The sequence below is a fragment of the Salmo salar genome, chromosome 05 (genome assembly GCF_965601325.2).
Source record: "Salmo salar chromosome 05, fSalSal1, whole genome shotgun sequence".
Lineage (NCBI taxonomy): Eukaryota > Metazoa > Chordata > Actinopteri > Salmoniformes > Salmonidae > Salmo > Salmo salar.
Window position 1 is genome coordinate 21,257,849 of NC_138295.1, and position 20,164 is coordinate 21,278,012.

Below are 20,164 nucleotides of genomic sequence, written 5' to 3' on the forward strand. Positions count from 1 at the left end.
AAACATTTCTAAGATATGAAGTTTGAAAAATCAAATCACACGCAAAATGGAAAATATTTAATGAGGACCACATTTTTTTCATAAATTACACCACTTTGCGCCATATTGGGAGTGAAATATATTTTTGGATGGTTTCGCTTTGAAATGACTCACATGCATATAGAGGATTAATGGTCATGAAACTTCAAAAAGTGTTTTTCTTTGAGACGCATCATCATTATGAAGTAATGAATCTGTCAGCGGCCGATTCCATATGCTATAGTCACCAAGTTGGCATCGCAAATAGTATGCGGTCTATGTAGTTGTACGGACTACCTCGCTAGCAGCAGGCTAGCCACACTGCAGCTGTTTGCTAGATTATGTATCTAGGTACCTACCCATGCTTCCATATAATGTTGTTTAAAATAAGCATGGGGCATCAGATACAAGACTGGAGTCTGTGCAGCAGGTAGGTCAATCGTAGATATGATCATGTTCTTTGTGGATTTTGAACCGATATCAAGTAACAGTGCTGGCTTGTTGCTGTGACATCATCAGGAAAGGCCTAGGTAACATTAGATCAGAATGTCAGTTTGCATAATTTTTTGTTCCATAAAATTGTTATTTCATTTTCAATGCAATCTATTCAAAGCTCAGTTCAAAGCTGAGTGTTTGTTCAGCGTTTGTTTCACTTCTACTCTATTAATTTGAAGATGCAGCACAACATTTTGGTTATGTGACATTATTACTTCATCAAATCCTTATTTTAGGTTTAGATAAGACTATGAGAGGGAAGCAATTCCATCAGAGGACACACACCACAGACTGCCAAGTCAGTATTCTCTCATAGTGGTCTATCTGATACCATGTAGCCAGTGGTTATAAACAGCAGTACAGCTGTAATTATGCTGTAGAGAACCCTTCTAATGCTGGATCATACATTAAATTGATTATCATGGTTTGGTCGAGAATAGAGCAGCATGCTGACCGTTGCAGGAAGGATCCTGTGGGAGGCTGATGCTCTGACATACGGTGCCCTTATTAGGACAGCCTGACACTAACTCATTATGACACTGACAAGTATGAGTGACTGGCATCAATTCCGTTGTGACTGTGAAGTTATCCTAATACCGTACAGGCAGGATCTGGAGGAAAAGACATCCAACTTAGCACAAAGAAAGGCACAAGACACTGGGCTCTCTGGGCGCACTACTAAAAGCACAGTAACTCTGGCCCCACTATCTCAGTGTTGTTATATGAATGTCTGTGTATACTTGTAGCTGTACTTGTATGTGTGTATGTGCGTATTTGTGGGTGCGTTTCTGTGTGTGTGTGTTTGTGTGTGTGTCTCAGTTCACGTTTTGTGTGCTTACATAAATGTGCAAGTGTCTGGTTGTCGTTGACCTGTATGTGTTTACTCCATGGGTTCATTTGTCTCTATAATGGGCTGTGCCTGTTTGTTCCACTGTGAGTTTTTTGTGTTGGTTCATTCATTGAGGTTTGACTGGATGTTGAACAGCACTACTGTTGCCAAATCTGTCTGCCATGCGACTAAAAGCCAGCTCCCCTGGTTACCCACTAAGTGCTCCAGTGAAAACATTCTGCTTGTCTTGCATCTTTCGGAGTTATTACACCTGTCAATCATCTCAGGCCTCAATGCATCAAAGCTAATTAGCATTGAAATGAATCTCTGGTAAAAACATGAAAAAGGGCTACTTTTTTATTAGGCCAGTGTCCACTTGTGTGAGTGAGAGATGCCTTTCCCAAACAGTGGTGAACTATACACAGCTCACTTCTATTTTATTATCATTGTCCATGTTAGCCCTCCTCCAAGAAAGACATCTTTAATTTGTTTGGATTCCACAGAACAGGAGGGATATTATATCTATATATAACCAGACAGTGTTTCTGCTTGGAGAAGTCAGCCGAGGCAAACTTGTTTTTTCAGGTGCTGGTACTTTGGAGGACGTTGAGCCGCAACCTTGGAGGTTTCCACGTAGAAGCACCGGAGCCAGAGCCAAGCTGAAGCAGGCAGTGCTGGAAAGGGAAGGTGGTGTGTCGGCGAGTTTAGCGATGGATTGTGGATAATGCTGCAGGAATTAATCATGGCACGCTTCGTTGACGCTGACGCACTGTGGCGGAGGAGACGCTTGTTCCCATTGCGTAGCCACTCATGGTCTCCTCGTTTACTGTATAGATGCTCGTTAACACCTATGATGTCATCAAGAAGGGACTCAGTGAGGCTTGAGATGGGCTTTACATTGATGGTTCACCCTGTCAGATGCTCTCTTTTCCATCTGCATGTATTGATGTCTGTGTTGCTTCCATATGTTAGCTTTATTATAATCTTTACTAATGCACTCTATTGACCTTTAACAATGGCTTATTATCCAAATATGAGACGAATAAATACATGTGTTTGTTTGATGTTTGGGAGTGTGGGAGTGGCCACTGAGTGATGACAGGGGCGGGGCATCCTCAAGCAAGATCCTCCGAAACTGAAATATAGGCCTACATTTTCTACATAACACCTGACCCACGTGACGTTTTCGAACAGATATGCATTACAGTTCTCTCTCTCTCTCTCTCTCTCTCTCTCTCTCTCTCTCTCTCTCTCTCTCTCACTCCATCTTAAGCCTCACTTTTCATGTGAACTTCAAAGAAATAAAGATGCCTTTCAAACAAACAATTGTGCCACTGAACTCTCTCAGCAGAGTAAACATTCCTACTCACAAAGCAGCGTGACAGGGGCAGGGGGAAATGACACTGTTGTTGCTGTTGTCTACCCAGCCACCCCTATGTGTAGTTTTCCATCTGGCTGCATGGGGGATAGAGGAACATAAACCTAGCGGATGGGATACAGTAGTAGGTTCCTTCTCATGGAGAGGGTGTGTTTAGTGCAGTCAGCCTGGGGAGTGTCAAGCAACCTCTTACGGGAGGTAAAGAGAAAGAGGGCAGGAGAGAGAGAGAAAGAGAGAGAGAGAGAGAAATTGATAGAGGCAGACAGACAGACAGAAAGTAAGAGAGAAAGAAACAGAGAGAAAGAGACAGAGAGAAAGGGAGAACGAGAGAGCGACAGGCTGCAGGGCTGGAATTAATGAATGAAAAAGAGAAAGAACGAGTAAGAGACGGTAGGTATAGAGGAGATGAGCGATGAAGAGGAAAGTAACAAACTGGAAGACAATGGATGGGGACAATAGACTAAAAGTGATTAAGGACAGACTGAGAAAGAGAGAGACTGTAGGTGTGACAGGTAAGGGTAGAGAACAGGGGTGAGACAGATGATGAGATGGAAAGAGGGCGAGGAGAGCAAGTTGATAGGGGCATAATAACTATTTGACAGAGAGGGCTGAAGGAAAGAGTTGAATGGAGAGATGGGGGGGTTGAAAGGTAGAGGAGAGAGAGTGAGAGAGAAAGAAAGAAAGAGCTAGAGGGCCCCAGTGTGGTGTGTTTGTACAGCTGAACACAAGCTGAAGAAGCCCAGGCCCCTCTCTCACACTCCATTAGGCCCTAAGCTCCACGGAGTGCTGCACTCAACACATAAACAGCGTCCCGGAACACCTCGGGATGTGTGAAAGAGCAAGGTAGACGCAGGGCAGCCCAACAAGAAACAACAACCGCCTATTCACATCTGCACAATGCCTCCAAATTGCTGAAAGATAGAGTTGAGTTGTGTTGGCTGGCCTGGGTGCAGCAGTGAAAAGGGTCCTCCCTGTCACGCCCCACTCACCCACAGAACCACTCACTGAAGGCCAAGGTTCCCAGTGGGAAGGGAAGGACCAGACAACTGTATTTAGCTAGTGTGTGTCAAGGCCATAGTTGACACTCACAAACATGTCTTTACAGTATCACATTTTGGGTTTAGTGGCTACAGTACATGTGTCTGTTGTGTCCAAAACCATGTTACTATCCTCTCCACATCTATCAATATCTAGTAATCAATACTTCATCTGTCAGGTCGTGCGTTTCCAAGCTCCAGTGAAAGTGAATGACATGACCAGAGAGGAATTCCCCAAAATAACTTACATTGTCTACCGCATGGAAATAAATTGGCCGTTAATTAAACCCCTAAAATGAAGAGGTGGACAAAGAGAGAGAGGGAGAGAGAGATAAGGGGGAAACGAGAAGGAGAGCGAGAGATGGGGGAAAGGAGAGGGAGAGAGAGAGAAGGGGGAAAGGAGAGGGAGAGAGAGAGAAGGGGAGAAGGAGAGGGAGAGAGAGGGGGGAGAGAAAGAGAGGGGGAGAGGGGGAGAGAGAGAGGGAGAGAGGGAGAGGGAGAGGGGGAGGGGGAGAGAGAAGGGGAGAAGGAGAGGGAGAGAGATAGAGAGAGACAAAAAGAGAGAGGGAGGGTGAGAGAAGGGGAGAAGGAGAGCGAGACAGAGAGAGAAGGGGAAAAGGAGAGGGAGAGAGAGAGAGAAGGGGGAAAGGAGAGGGAGAGAGAGAGAGAAGGGGAAAAGGAGAGGGAGAGAGAGATTAGGTTATATTTCATCATGAAAACATTCCTTGGACTGAATGATTGTATTGCTCCAGTGTTCTTCATGGACAGAGCTAATGGAACGTGAAGAGGAAATCCATCAATACTGTCATTCTCACACACACACACACACACACACACACACACACACACACACACACACACACACACACACACACACACACACACACACACACACACACACACACACACACACACACACACACACACTTTTCTTTTACTATCCTTGTGTTGACCAAATAATTGATTCCCATTCAAAATCCTATTTTCCCAAACCCCTAAACCTAAACCTAACCCTAACGTTAACCCTAATTCTAACCCTAACCCTAAACCAAACAGTAAAGCAAAAAATAGAATTCTTCCTTGTGAGGACCGGCGAAATGTCCCCACTTGTCTGCATTTTCCTTGTTTACTATCCCTTTGAGGACTTCAGGTCCCCACAAGGATAGTAAAACCAAAAACACACACATATTATACTGTTTACATTACAAACGGTCACAAAACATTGGGCCCCCATCAGGCCACTCTCTAAGTGGAAGAGTGCATGATGCATAAACATGATGTTTGGGTTCTCACAAGACCTGCACTCAACACTGGGTAAGATATTAAATAAGATACATTATAATGAGGCTGCACCCTCAGTCACAGTGTTGTGGAACAAACAGCCCACCATGTTTTTAGAACGGTACGCAGAGAGAGTAAGAGGACCCCCCTTTCTGACCCTGGTCTGGCCCAGATCTAACCTGGTCCATCCTGCCTCCCTATAGTGTAAACCTAAAGGAACTCTGCTATGCCCCGGCCCCTCTCTCCCCCCCCGGACACCCAGATGGGCTCTCCCGCTTCAGGGTCAAGTGATGTGAAGAAACAGATAAGTCGGGGCCAGCTCGGGGAGAGACTAAACACTCGCCGTGGGGAATGTCATTGTTTTGGATATCTTCAGGAGGGTTTTTATGTACTCAGCTGTAGCTTGGCCTGCCCATGGCAGCAGTACTGGGAGTCCGGACGCGTACTGTATTCCAGTTCCACGCCGTTTGCTGCTATTCTTCATGGTCAAACCCATGCCACACACACTGAGGAAAAGGAGGGATATAACAACCGATACTCCAGTGTGACTGTCTCTCTCTTTCTCTCTCTCTCTCTCTCTCTCTCTCTCTTCTCTCTCTCTCTCTCTCTCTCTCTCTCTCTCTCTCTCTCTCTCTCTCTGAACGGTGTGTCAGCAGTTATTACTCACATTCTGATTCATAATAACGATTAGACGTTGAATAAAAAATAAAGACAACATGACGTAAGCAACATAAACAACCCCACACTCACAAATGTGAAAATGCTGAAGTTGTGTGGTTCCGTTTCCTAAATTGTGCCCTCTGTTGGGCAATATTGTTCCTACTACTCCTGCTCCATCCCTCTGACATAATTGCTGGATGGTATTTTTCAGGAGGGAGTCAGAGTGGACATGCAGCTACAGTTTCACATCATTTAGCACTATGACCACCGCCATGATTCCTCGAAACACTCACAGTATAATGCATCAATAGTTAATTGAGTTCATCGTGGCAAGCTGTGGACACAGACGTCAGTTCAACATTTAGTTTGATTTACGTTTGATTGAGTTGTCAACTTACGTGAATTTAACATGAAATCAACAAACATTTGAACTATGTCATTGGATTAATGTTAAAGGTTTCATGAAAAATGGTGTGGAAACAACGTTGATTCAACCAGTTTGTGCCCAGTGGGTTGGTTGGCTTTTATGGCACAGCCCAGATCATTTTTCCAAGTGTGAGTTGAATACTTAAGAGACGCACCTGTGCCTCAATGTAATTAACATAATGAAAAAATCTGTAGTGTCTGAAACGTGTGTAGTGTACAAAAGGTTTGACCACTCTATGGAAAGATGAGACTCCCGAACACGATGGTGTTCTCTGTTTTACTCTATGACCCCCACAAGTGTCACAGGAAGGTAACCCATACACATTAATGGAAGTACTGTATGGAGGTAGTTTTGTGCCAACAAACAAAAGGTTAAATATGTCCCAAAAAATGGTATATTTCCTGAGCTTTCTTATATCTCCTAGATAGACAAACACTTCAAAACCTTATTCCTTATGATTTATTGTTTTACTGTCTTTTTTGCCATTTATGAATGTGTTATTCAATGTGTTTTTATGGGCTATAATAGTAAAAGCCAAATTCAATATTTTATCAAATAATCAAAAAATATTTTGGGGGGATACATACTGTACAGGGGTCCTAAAATTCAAAATCAAATAGCTAAATGATCATTGGTATGACCATCTTGAAACCATTCCATAAGTTAGCTTAGTAGCTAGCTAGAGAGAACATTCTGTTACCAAATGCAATATTCAAGCCATGAAGAATACATGTTTGTAATGTTTCAATAACAGTCATTCATTAGAAGGGTCACTTTTTCTCTCAACCATAGTACTACTGCCATCCAGTCTAGTGAATTTTACATTACATTTTTTGGTCATTTAGCAGACAGTCTTATGCAGAGGGACTTATAGGAGCAATTAGGGTTAAGTGCTTTGCTCAAAGGCACATTGCCAGATTTTTCACCTATTCGGCTCAGTGATTCGAACCAGCAACCTTTTGGTTACTGGCCCTCAAGGAATTACACTGGACTTTGTGCAAACTGGAAACCGCATATCCTGAGGCAGCATTTATTGCAGCTGGGGACTGTAATAAAGCAAATCTGAGGAAAATGCTACCGAAGTTCTATCAACACATCTCCTGTGCTACTCGCGCATTGAGCCCTCTTGACCATTGCTACTCCCCCTTCCGGGATGGCTACAATGCCCTCCCTCACCCTCCCTTCAGCAAATCAGATCACGCCTCAATTTTTCTCCTCCCCTCCTATAAGCAGAAACTTAAACAGGAAGTACCCGTGGTGTGTTCAACGTTGGTGTGTTCAATCGGAATCTATGCTTCAAGATTGTTTTGATCACGTAGACTGGGACATGTTCCGGGTTGCCTCTGAAAATAGTATCAATGTATACACTGACTCAGTGACTGAGTCCCACTATGACAATTAGAACATATGTGGCAGGGACTCCAGACAATCACAGATAATAAAGAGAAAGACAGCCAGGTCGTGGACACCGATGCCTCGCTCCCGGACAAGCTAAACACCTTCTTTGCCCGCTTCGGGGAAAACACAAAGCTGCTGATGAGGGCCACCGCTGCTCACAAGAACTGTGAGCTCTCGTTCCACGTGACCAACGTGAGTAAGACATTTAAGCGTGGTAACCCTCGCAAGGCTGCCAGCCCTATCTGGACAAGAGGAAAACCTATGTAAGAATGCTGTTCATCGACCACAGCTCAGCCTTCAACACCAAAGTTCCATCCAAGCTCATCACTAATCTCAGGGCAGTGGTGTAAAGTACTACTTAAGTATTTTTATTTGGTATGTATACTTTACTATTTATATTTTTGACTACTTTTACTTTTACTTCACTACATCCCTAAAGAAAATAATGTACTTTTTACTCCATACATTTCCCCTGACACCCAAAAGTACTTGTTACAATTTGAATGCTTAGCAGGACAGTAAAATGGGCCAATTCATGCATGTATCAAGAGAACATACCTGGGCATTCCTGCTGCCTCTGATATAAACACAAATGCTTCGCTTGTCTGGTTTGCTTAAAATAAGGAATTTGAAAGGATTTATACTTTTACTTTTACTTTTGATACTTAAGTATATTTGAGCAATTACATTTACTTTCGATACTTAAGTATATTTAAAACCAAATACTTTTAGACTTTTACTCAAGTAGCATTTTACTGGGTGACTTTCACTTTTACTTGAGTCATTTTCTATTAAGGTATCTTTACTTTACCTCAAGTATGACCCTTGGGTACTTTTTCCACCACTGGCTCGGGGCCCTGGTTCTGAACCCCGCCCTATGCAACTGTATCCTGGACTTCCTGACGGGCCAACCCCAGGTGGTAAAGTTAGGCAACAACACCTCCACCATGTTGATCTTCAACAAGGGTGAGTGCTCAGCTCCCTTCTGTAGTCCCTGTTCACCCATGACTGCGTGCCACGCAAGTCTACAACTCAATCAGCAATTTTGCCGACGACACAACAATGTAAGCCTGATTACCAACACCTCCAAAAGGGAGGAGGTGAGGGCCCTGGCGGAGTGGTGCCAGAAAAATGACCTCTCCCTCAACATCAACAAAACAAAGGAGCTGATCGTGGACTTCAGAAAACAGCAGAGAGAGCATGCCCGCATCCACATCGACGGGGCCGCAGTGGAGAGAATGAAAAGCTTCCAGTTCCTCGGTGTGCAAATCACTACCAACGTGAAATGGTCCATTCAAACATACAGAGCGGTGAGAGCGCCTCTTCAATCTCGGAGGCTGAATAAATAGGTCCCTAAAACCAGTGTTTAATCTGAGCTGGATCCTACCGGAACAGGATCTGGCACTTCTCAGATTTGACTTTGTTCATTCTGGCACCTATTTGCTCTGCTCTCGGGATGATTTATAAAAAAAAATGTCACTGTTTGCATAGTAAACATTCTTATAAAAGCATTCAGAGTTAAATCAAGTTGCCTCCTCGTTATTTATCCCCCCCCCCAGAAAAACCATCACGTAAAAGCGTGGTGGTCCTTCTGTGTAATCATTCTATCCTTCCACACTGATTCCAGACCTGCTCTCTTATTTGTACAAGAGGTTATGGGGCAGGCTGGAGAGGTAAGTACCTGATCTTGAAACAGGTCTTGGCAGTACTGGTCAGCTAGTGAAGAGGTCCCTACATTATCACATCCCACAGCCTAGGCTAGTCATCTCCCTACTGAATTTGAAACATGGGAAAGCCAAATCAAAAATGAATGAGAAAAGGCAATCGAGTTTGACATTTTTCAAGTCCAAAAATCCAGAGAAAGATGGTGAATCAAACTAGAAACAAGCCAGAGTACTGTCAGTGCCGGATGAGAGGAGTGAGGGGCAAACTATTCCTGATGGCGATGCCTTAGCTAGCAGCACTGCTAATCCCACCAGTTCACCATCACCAGCCTACTAGAGAGGCAGACGGAGAGCCAAGTAAGAACAAGAACAAGTAAACCTATAACCCTTGGCTTGTCATGCAAAATTCAAAGCTGGGCTGTACAACATGCAAAAAGTAAGGTAGCTTGGGCTCAGAAAAGACTGGAGGGATGAAACTAGAAAAAGAGTGTGTGGAATGTACAGTAACGTACTCTTCCTCCGACGTAGAAAAACAAGAAAGAGCCCTCTGAAAAAAAGATTTTTGAACATCCCCGAACCAAAGCCCATTTAGCGGAAGCAAGCATTGTAGACAAGGCTAAAGAGGACACCTTAACACAGGTTGTAGTTAACGCTCAAAATAAAAACATTGACACTACAGCCGGAGTATTCCGAACAGCTTACAAGGAGGCTAAACGTCACATGGTTTTGAGCAAGAAATTGACTGTCAGGAGTTAAATGGACTTGACATTGTGAGAATTCTCCATTCCAATGTTGCTTGCTCCAACATACAGCAACATATTTAAAGTTTAGAGTTTAGACATTCAGCTGTTTGAAATCGGCAGGATCTTGGACACTAGCTGGGTGGCATCTAGTTTTAGAACTGTAGAGTGTGTGTGGAAAAATAACCCAGCTCTTCAAAAGCATTTCATGGCAGCAGCTGAGGATGCCTCCCGCGATGGCTTGACCCATCAGAGCTATAGTGTCCTTGCCATGCTCATATCCTCGCATGCGTTTGTTGACAATCTAGGCCTTGTGTGTGATGCACTTCAAAAACTATCTGAATTGTCACTCAAGCTCCAAAGGAAAGAATGCGCAATTATCACTGCAAACAGGGCAGACTTCAGGGAAGCGAGGGTATTCAGTGCAATGGCAGAGCAGCCAGGCCAACACACACAAGTCAGCCAGAGAGAGATTCAGCACTCTTTCCAAGGCGTCAAACTGAATGGTGGAAGACCCAGCGTCCTTAATCAGTGGGAGTTTTTCAAGAGCTTGGCAAGGAACATAGAGGCTAGAATGTTCTCTCAAGGAGGACGGCAGTGGACAAAAAGGATACAGCCAGTTCATCGAGGAGCTGAAGGTGCAATACTGTCCGGAGGACACAGGAGCACTGCACAGAGAAACAGAGATAGAATCTCTCTGTCAGCAGTTTGGCATTGACAGTCCACGTACGGTCATACGGGCCTACAGGCATTACAAGGACACCAATGGTAAAAGAGACATTCCAGATGGAATTAAAAAGCTGTTGGTGGTGGTCAGCACCATCCCCATCTCCATTGTAGAATGCCAGCAGGGATTTTCTCAAATGAATCCAATTTACACTGCAACCCGCACCTCCCTGCATACCTCCACCATCAAATCAAATCAAATCACATTTATTTATATAGCCCTTCTTACATCAGCTGATATCTCAAAGTGCTGTGCAGAAACCCAGCCTAAAACCCCAAACAGCAAGCAATGCAGGTGTAGAAGCACGGTGGCTAGGAAAAACTCCCTAGAAAGGCCAAAACCTAGGCTATGAGGGGTGGCCAGTCCTCTTCTGGCTGTGCCGGGTGGAGATTATAACAGCACATGGCCAAGATGTTCAAATGTTCATAAATGACCAGCATGGTCAAATAATAATAATCATAGTAGTTGTCGAAGGTGCAACAAGTAACACAAGAGTAAGTGTCAGTTGGCTTTTTCATAGCCGATCTTTGAGAGTATCTCTACCGCTCCTGCTGTCTCTAGAGAGTTGAAAACAGCAGGTCTGGGACAGGTAGCACGTCCGGTGAACAGGTCAGGGTTCCAGCAGGTCTAGGACAGCAGATCTGGGACAGGTAGCACGTCCGGTGAACAGGTCAGGGTTCCATAGCCGCAGGCAGAACAGTTGGAACTGGAGCAGCAGCACGGCCAGGTGAACTGGGGACAGAAAGGAGTCATCAAGCCAGGTAGTCCTGAGGCATGGTCCTAGGGCTCAGGTCCTCTGAGAGAGAGAAAGAAAGAAAGAGAGAAAGAGAAAATTAGAGAGATCATATTTAATTCACACAGGACACCGGAAAAGACAAGAGAAATACTCCAGATGTGACAGACTGACCCTAGCCCCCCGACACAAACTACTGCAGCATAAATACTGGAGGCTGAGACAGGAGGGGTCAGGAGACACTGTGGCCCCATCCGATGAAACCCCCGGACAGGGCCAAACAGGTAGGATATAACCCCACCCACTTTGCCAAAGCACAGCCCCCACACCACTGGAGGGATATTTACAACCACCAATTCACCATCCCGAGACAAGGCCGAGTATAGCCGACAAAGATCTCCGCCACGGCACAACCCAAGGGGGGGGCGCCAACCTAGACAGGAAGACCACATCAGTGACTCAACCCACTCAAGTGACGCACCCCTCCCAGGGACGGCATGGAAGAACACCAGTAAGCCAGTGACTCAGCCCCTGTAATAGGGGTAGAGGCAGAGAATCCCAGTGGAGACCATATCAGGACTACTCTTTCCAAACCTTGTTTGCCCACCCCTGAACAAATTCAACCTAGTCCCCTATGTGAGATCATGAACTGCTAATGGACACAAATGTGTCACAGACACCAGGAGCAAAACAAGAAATAGGGGGGAGAATACACACAAGGAAATGGCTGTGTTGTGGGAGGTTTTGGAAAACTAAGGTAGGAACATATTTTTCCTTTACAAACTTGTTCTGTACTGTGAAGTTAATCTAAATATGCGATTCATATCATCACATAGGCAGGAGGCCTGTTCCCCGGGCGCCGAAGACGTGGGTGTCGATTATGGCAGCCCACACACCTCTCTGATTCAGAGGTTGGGTTAAATGCGGAAGACACATTTCAGTTGATTGCACTCAGTTGTACAACTGATTAGGTATCTCCCTTTCCCTTATATATTCTCATATGCGTTCTGCTGTAGCCGACATTTATTTTATTTGAAGTTATATTCCGATATTTTTATATGTTTGTTCTACTGCTATTCCATTGATGCCTTGAAAATTATATGACATTTGAGTCTTGTAAGCCCCATAGCTGAGTATATGTGCATATGCATATGGCAGGTGTTCTGCAGTGACCTCTAAAAATGTTGCTGTACATTGATGTCTTGAAAACTAGGCTATAAGAAATTCAAACTTGTGCAAGCCCCACAGCCACATTTGAGTATGTGGGCATACTATAGGATATGATGTGTTGAATTAATCAGAACCTTGGACAGTGCTGTCCGTTTCATCACCATAGATAGTAGGCTACTAGAAGAGTGCTGTCCATTTCACCACCATAGATAGTAGGCTACTTGGAGAGTGCTGTCCATTTCACCACCATAGATAGTAGGCTACTAGGAGAGTGCTGTCCGTTTCACCACCATAGATAGTAGGCTACTTGGAGAGTGCTGTCCGTTTCACCACCATAGATAGTAGGCTACTAGGAGAGTGCTGTCCGTTTCACCACCATAGATAGTAGGCTACTAGGAGAGTGCTGTCTATTTCACCACCATAGATAGTAGGCTACTTGGAGAGTGCTGTCTATTTCACCACCATAGATAGTAGGCTATTTGGAGAGTGCTGTCTATTTCACCACCATAGATAGTAGGCTATTTGGAGAGTGCTGTCTATTTCACCACCATAGATAGTAGGCTATTTGGAGAGTGCTGTCTATTTCACCACCATAGATAGTAGGCTATTTGGAGAGTGCTGTCCATTTCACCACCATAGGTAGTAGGCTACTAGGAGAGTGCTGTCCATTTCACCACCATAGATAGTAGGCTACTTGGAGAGTGCTGTCTATTTCACCACCATAGGTAGCAGGCTACTTGGAGAGTGTTGTCCATTAAACCACCATAGATAGTAGGCTACTTGGCTGTTTACTTAGGTTGCTGCGCTGCTACGTTGTGTTTGTCAGTTTTTTTCTCATGCGTTCCGGTACCTAAGAGCACTGCCTAAGCACTGCCCTAAGACCCTGTCGGAGTGGTACTAGGAAAATAACCTCTCCCTTAATGTCAACAAAACGAAGGAGCTGATCGTGGACTTCAGGATACAGCAGAGGAGGCACGCCCACATCCACATCGACGAGGACGGAGTGGAGAAGGTGAAAAGCTTAAAGTTCCATGGCGTACACATCACTGACAATCTGAAATTCGCCACCCACACAGACAGTGTGGGGAAGAAGGTGCAACAGTGCCTATTCAACCAGGAGGCTGAAGAAATTTGGCTTGGCCTCTAAGACCCTCACAAACTTCTACAGATACACCATTGAGAACATGCTGTCGGGCTGTATCACCGCCTGGTATGGCAATTGCACCGTTCGAAAGTTTGCGGTCACTTAGAAATGTCCTTGTTTTTGAAAGAAAAGCACATTTCTTTGTCCATTAAAACAACATAAAATTTATCAGAAATACAGTGAAGACATTGTTAATGTTGTAAATGACTATTGTAGCTGGAAACAGCTGATTTTTTATGGAATATATACATTGATCAATTACCCTTTTAAAATGATAAACTCGGATTAGCTAACACAACGGGCCATTAGAACACAGGAGTGATGGTTGCTGATATTGGGCCTCTGTACGTCTATGTAGATAGTCCATAAAAAATCTGCTGTTTCCAGCTATAATAGTCATTGACAATACACTGTATTTCTGATCAATTTGATGTTATTTCCAATGGACAAAAAAATTGCTTTTCTTTCAAAAACAAGGACATTTCTAAGTGACCTCAAACTTTTGAACGATAAGTGTACATACACAGAGTATACCAAACATTAGGAACACCTCCCCTTCTTTTGCCCTCAGAACAGCCTCAAATCATCGGGGCATGGACTCTACAAAGTGTTGAAAGTGTTCCACAGGGATGCTGGCCCATGGTGACTCCAATGCTTCCCACAGTTGTGTCAAGTTGGCTGGATGTCCATTGGGTGGTGGACCATTCTTGATTGATACAGGAAAGTATTGAGCTTGAAAAACCTAGCAGCCTTGCGGTTCTTGACACAAACCGGTGTGCCTGGCACCTGCTACCATACCCTGTTCAAAAGCACTTAAATTTTTTTTGTCTTGCCAATTCAACGGCACACAATCCATGTCTCAATTGTCTCATGGCTTAAAAATACTTCTTTAACCTGTTTCCTCTCCTTCATCTAAACTGATTTGAAGTGGATTTAACAAGTGACATCAATAAGGAATCATAGCTTTCACCTGGATTCACCTGGTCAGGTTATGTCATAAAAAGAGCAGGTGTTCTTAAAGTTTTGTAGACTCAGTGTATATATTCCAGACTCTGACATTGCTCATTCTGATATTTTTTTATTTCTTTCATAAACTTCTTGGGATTTGTGTGTATTGTTTTGTATTGTTAGGTATTACTGCACTGTTGGAGCTAGAAACATAAGTATTTCGCTACACCTGCGATAACATCTCCTAAATATGTGTGGGCAACCAATAAAGTTATTTTGATTTGTCCCAACGCTCTTAACCTCTAGGCTACCTACCACTCGTACTTAGCTTGTTCTTAGCATTGTTGCTATCAAACAAGGCATGGTGATAACATGCAATGTTTAATGACAAGTAACTTCAAACTCACTATGTTGTTTTGTGCTTATTCTCATTGGCCATCTTAGTTTTACAATAACATTGTGGCTTTATTTATATATAATTGGATTTTGGTACTTTCAGCAAGCTATAGACTGTTAGGCTGGCAACAACTGCAGGCTAGCTAGCAATGTGTGCGTGCTTCAATATGAAAAACAAAATTTATGTCATGACATCCTTGCTGATTATGTGATTGAGTTGTTAATCAGTCAATCAGAAAATCCTGAAAATAATAATATGACGTAGTGGCAACTGTTATATTAGATTGGCTTCTCAACCTGAAGTAACATTAGCAAACTGAAGTAATGTTAGCAACCTGAAGTAACGTTAGCGACCTGAAGTAATGTTAGCGACCTGAAGTAATGTTAGCGACCTGAAGTAACGTTAGCGACCTGAAGTAACGTTAGCGACCTGAAGTAACGTTACCCCATCTTGCAAAATAGGGAATCCGGTTAGCTCTATTCCTATCTGCAGTGTTAGAAACACTGCAACTCACTGAATAAGGCAATGTTCTCTTCCATATCGGTAGAGGTGCAGATGTATCACGGATAGTTTATTATTAAAGAAGAGAGAGTACATTTGACATTTTGATTTGAAAGGTGGTAGAACCTTCAGGTTTTAACAGTTCTGTTTTATTTTATATAAAAGGTGATAACATACCTTTGTCAATGAAGCAGCACCTCAATGACTATTTCAAGGGCCTGGTGACAAGAACTGATTGTTTGAGTGGATAAATTAGTCTAGCCCCTCTGTCAACACAACGGGTATCAGATGTTTCGTTAAAGACATCTGAACCTCTGGAGCATCACTCTAAGAACTGGCCCCCTCTCAATGCCAACACAGATATTATATCTGCCGAATCCTAAAACACAAATCTGTCATTCAATGGAGGTATTTCGGAATATGGGACCCGCATAACACCACAATTGCCTGTTTCTTGTGCTTGTACATGCAAGCGAAGGTGCCAATGCATTTGCCATTGCGGCCATACAAAGGGATTCTGACGGACTTTTGCCGTGGCTTGGCAAATCTTCTCAGTATGTGTGGTGCATGCAAGGCATGTGTATTAGAGCTGCCCACTTATGGTCATAAAGACATACAAACCACACCCGCAGATGCACGTCGTTGCTAATTTATGAGCCGCGATCAATGAAATCCAATGGAGACAGAGTCAAGGACAGGCTGGAATGTTCCTGATTTCTGCATGAATTCCTAACTGGTACTTCGTTCGAATGTCAGCTAGCAGGGAGGTGTCTTAATCCAAACTGTGATGGAGATGCCTGGACAAACCCTTAATAAAAGTGATTGAGACAAAATGAGCACCATGTGCTCACAGATATGGGAACAGTCTCTCTCACTCTCTCACTCACATGCAGTAATATACACCCTCATGCTTGCATGCATGCGCGCACAGACACACACACACACATACACACAAGGGATGCAAAAACACTCCATAAACAGTCACATAAAAAACAAACACTTTGGCGAGTGAGGAGGGTCTAGAGAATGCTCCTACAAGAGTCAGCCAGAATGAAATGTGTTGTTGCGCCATGTGGAGGAAAGTGATTTAAAATGCACTGAGGTGTGGCCGTCAGGGATATGACTGTTCTCTGGAGTTGGGGCTGGGGCTCTCAGACACTGACCTGAAGACCACACAGAGAGATGACTGTTCTCCAGGGTTGAGGGAAGCTAGGGCTCTCAGACACTGACCTGAAGACCACACACAAGAGTGGATCTTCTCCATTGGCTGTCTGATGATTAAGCAAATCATAGTGTATTTTTATACGGGTTCATAAAGACACAAGCTGGGAGACCTTTAAAAGCAGGTGCAGAGAGACAGTCAGCTGGAAATAAATAAAGCTGAAAGGAGAAAGGGGGAATGAGGGTGAAGTTTCTCTGTTTCTCACCCATAAATGTCGGAGTAGACGTCAGAAGACTGACATTCTTTTATTATACATTTATTTATTCAAGCTCTAATGTGAGTTTATTCAAGATGTCTTCCTTGGTCCGCTGTCTCATAAAACTATTCCATTGAATTGAAAAGATTAGTCAGTAACCGTTGAATCATAAGACATTACTGTAAATCAGTGCTCAAGGTGAAGGTTAAAATTCACCCCTTGTTTTTAATGTCAACATCACTGGCTCTGTGCTGAACAGGTTTCAGCAAAGACAGGGATCATCTTCCAGAAGATAGGATTTGGGATAAAGTCTTGGCAATGATACATTTGAATAAGAGCACTTCAGAAGGCATCTGCCGTGAATCGGGCTCAAGAAACAGACAGTTTTCACACCTATGAATTTGTCAATTGGGCTCTGTCCTGGAAGTTGGAGCGTTATGTGTTCTGTAAGATCAAAGACAGTGAGGGCTGAACTCTTTAAGTCACCTTGTTTTCCATCTTGGCTGAGGTATGATGTAGAGCCACTAAATCATTGCAGGGTGTTTGTCTCTATAGACAAAGTAGCCCACAGCCGCTATAACATACCCTACTTAAATAAGCTATTTATGCTCAATGTCTCACTGCACCCTTTTTCAAACTAGCCCATTCATTCATCCAAGAGGAACTGAAGGAGTTGAATTATAGGGGCACATTTTTTTTTGGGGGGGGGGGGGGGGGGGGGGGGGACCACACCTCTTACTGTAACTGCTGGAAAATGTGAAAAGAAAGTAGAATTTAACAAGTGCCCAGATTATCCTTACCTCATCTACTACAAGTTAATTTGTACAATAGAGAACTTGGCATACATATTAACAAACACAAATAATACATCTTAGTTTGAATTTTCACTTAGTTATGCGTTGATGCTGACTTGAATGAAAGTACTGTATGTTGATTATGGATGTTATCTACAATGCCATGACACAAACCTGATGGTATTTTTTAGGACACAAATCACTGCCCTTTGACCTTTACCCTGTCTGTCAGCACCAAGAGAAAAGAAGATCCCAGGGAAACATGTTGGTTTGGGCATCGTTCCTTGTTATACCCAATGTCAGAAGCTCATGGGAGCACAATAGCCGCTTAGTTAGTCCACACTCAGGTGAACAAACGGATGTACGAAGCATTTATCAGAGTGGTTGTATCAAACGTTCTGTGTATCAGTACGGAACAACGTGTGGAAACTGTCACCAAACCTGTCAACCTTATCACACATATTAATGAGGTTTTCCTAAATCATGACTTACCCACATGACAAAATACTATGGTATACTATGGTATAAATACTACAGTATTCACTGTTGCGTTTTTGTGGACTAAAGTCCGCAAAAACACTACAGCCACTATGATAGTAATTTATGTTGTGTTTTTAAGGATTGTAGTATACTGTAGTATTTACTGTAATGTTTTTTTTTAGACTGGATTATTTACTTTGGCGTTTTTACAGACATTACTGTAGTATTTACTATAGTATTTCTGTTTTATTATCTTTGACATACACTACCGGTCAAAAGTTTTAGAACACCTACTCATTCAAGGGTTTTTCTTTATTTTTAAAATTGTAGAATAATATGAAGACATGAAAACAAGGAAATAACACATATGGAATCATGTAGTAACCAAAAAAGCGTTAAACAAATCAAAACATATTTTATATTTGAGATTCTTCAAAAAGACACCCTTTGCCTTGATGACAGTTTTGCACATTCTTGGCATTCTCTCAACCAGCTTCATGAGGTAGTCACCTGGAATGCATTTCAATTAACAGGTGTGCCTTCTTAAAAGTTCATTTGTGGAATTTCTTTCCTTAATGTGTTTGAGCCAATCAGTTGTGTTGTGACAAGGTAGGGGGGTATACAGAAGACAGCCCTATTTGGTAAAAGACCAAGTCCATATTATGGCAAGAACAGCTCAAATAAACAAAGAGAAACGACAGTCCATCATTACTTTAAGACATGAATGTCAGTCAATACGGAACATTTCAAGAACTTTGAATGTTTTTTCAAGTGCAGTCGCAAAACCATCATGCGCTATGATGGAACTGACTCTCATGAGGACCGCCACAGGAATGGAAGACCCAGAGTTACCTCTGCTGCAGAGGATAAGTTGATTAGAGTTACCAGCCTCAGAAATTGCAGCCCAAATAAATGCTTCACAGAGTTCGAGTAACAGACACATCTCAACATCAACTGTTCAGAGGAGACTGTGTGAATCAGGACTTCATGGTTGAATTGCTGCAAAGAAACCACTACTAAAGGACACCAATAATAAGAAGAGACTTGCTTGGGCCAAGAAACATGAGCAATGGACATTAGACCGGTAGAAATTGGTCCTTTGGTCTGATGAGTCCAAATTTGAGATTTTTGGTTGCAACCGCCGTGTCTTTGTGAGACACGGTGTGGGTGAACGAATGATCTCCGCATTTGTATTTCCCACCATAAAGCATGGAGGAAGAGATGTTATGGTGTGGGGTTGCTTTGCTGGTGACACTGTCTGTGATTTATTTAGAATTCAAGGCACACTTAACCAGCATGGCTACCACAGCATTCCGCAAGGATACATCCTCCCATATTTTCAACAGGACAATGACCTAACACACCTGCAGACGGTGTAAGGGCTATTTTACCAAGAAGGAGAGTGATGGAGTGCAGCATCAGATGACCTGGCCACAATCCCCTGACCTCAACCAAATTGAGATGGTTTGGTGTGAGTCGGACTGCACATTGAAGGAAAAGCAGCCAACAAGTGCTCATGGTATGTAGGAGCTCCTTCCAGACTGTTGGAAAAGCATTCCAGGTGAAGCTGGTTGAGAGAATGCCAAGAGTGTGCAAAGCTGTCATCAAGGCAAAGGGTGGCTATTTGAAGAATGTGTTTAACACTTTTTTGGTTACTACATGATTCCAAATGTGTTATTTCATAGTGTTGATGTTTTCACTATTATTCTGCAATCTAGCAAATAGTAAAAATAAAGAAAAACCCTTAGATGAGTAGGTGTTCTAAAACTTTTTAGAAGTGTCGGCTTTCTCCCTGAGGAAACCTACTGGAGAAACACTAAAATAGCAATTTTTCATAACCTTAATGTAGGTAGGTAGGTAGGTAGTTAGGTAGAGATAGACACATAGATAGATAGATATTTTCTATAACCTTTAGGTTTGCACAA

At 43.1% G+C, this 20,164-nt stretch overlaps 1 long non-coding RNA gene across 1 annotated transcript in view; it reads right to left on the reverse strand.

Moving 5' to 3' along the window:
• Window positions 1-6,570: 6,570 nt before the first annotated feature.
• LOC145879500 (uncharacterized) overlaps window positions 6,571-20,164 on the reverse strand; it is a 30,601-nt gene continuing 17,007 nt past the window's right edge. The window contains exon 2 of the long non-coding RNA XR_014392293.1: window positions 6,571-11,450. This is a non-coding gene — a long non-coding RNA (uncharacterized LOC145879500). The remainder of the gene's footprint in view (window positions 11,451-20,164) is intronic.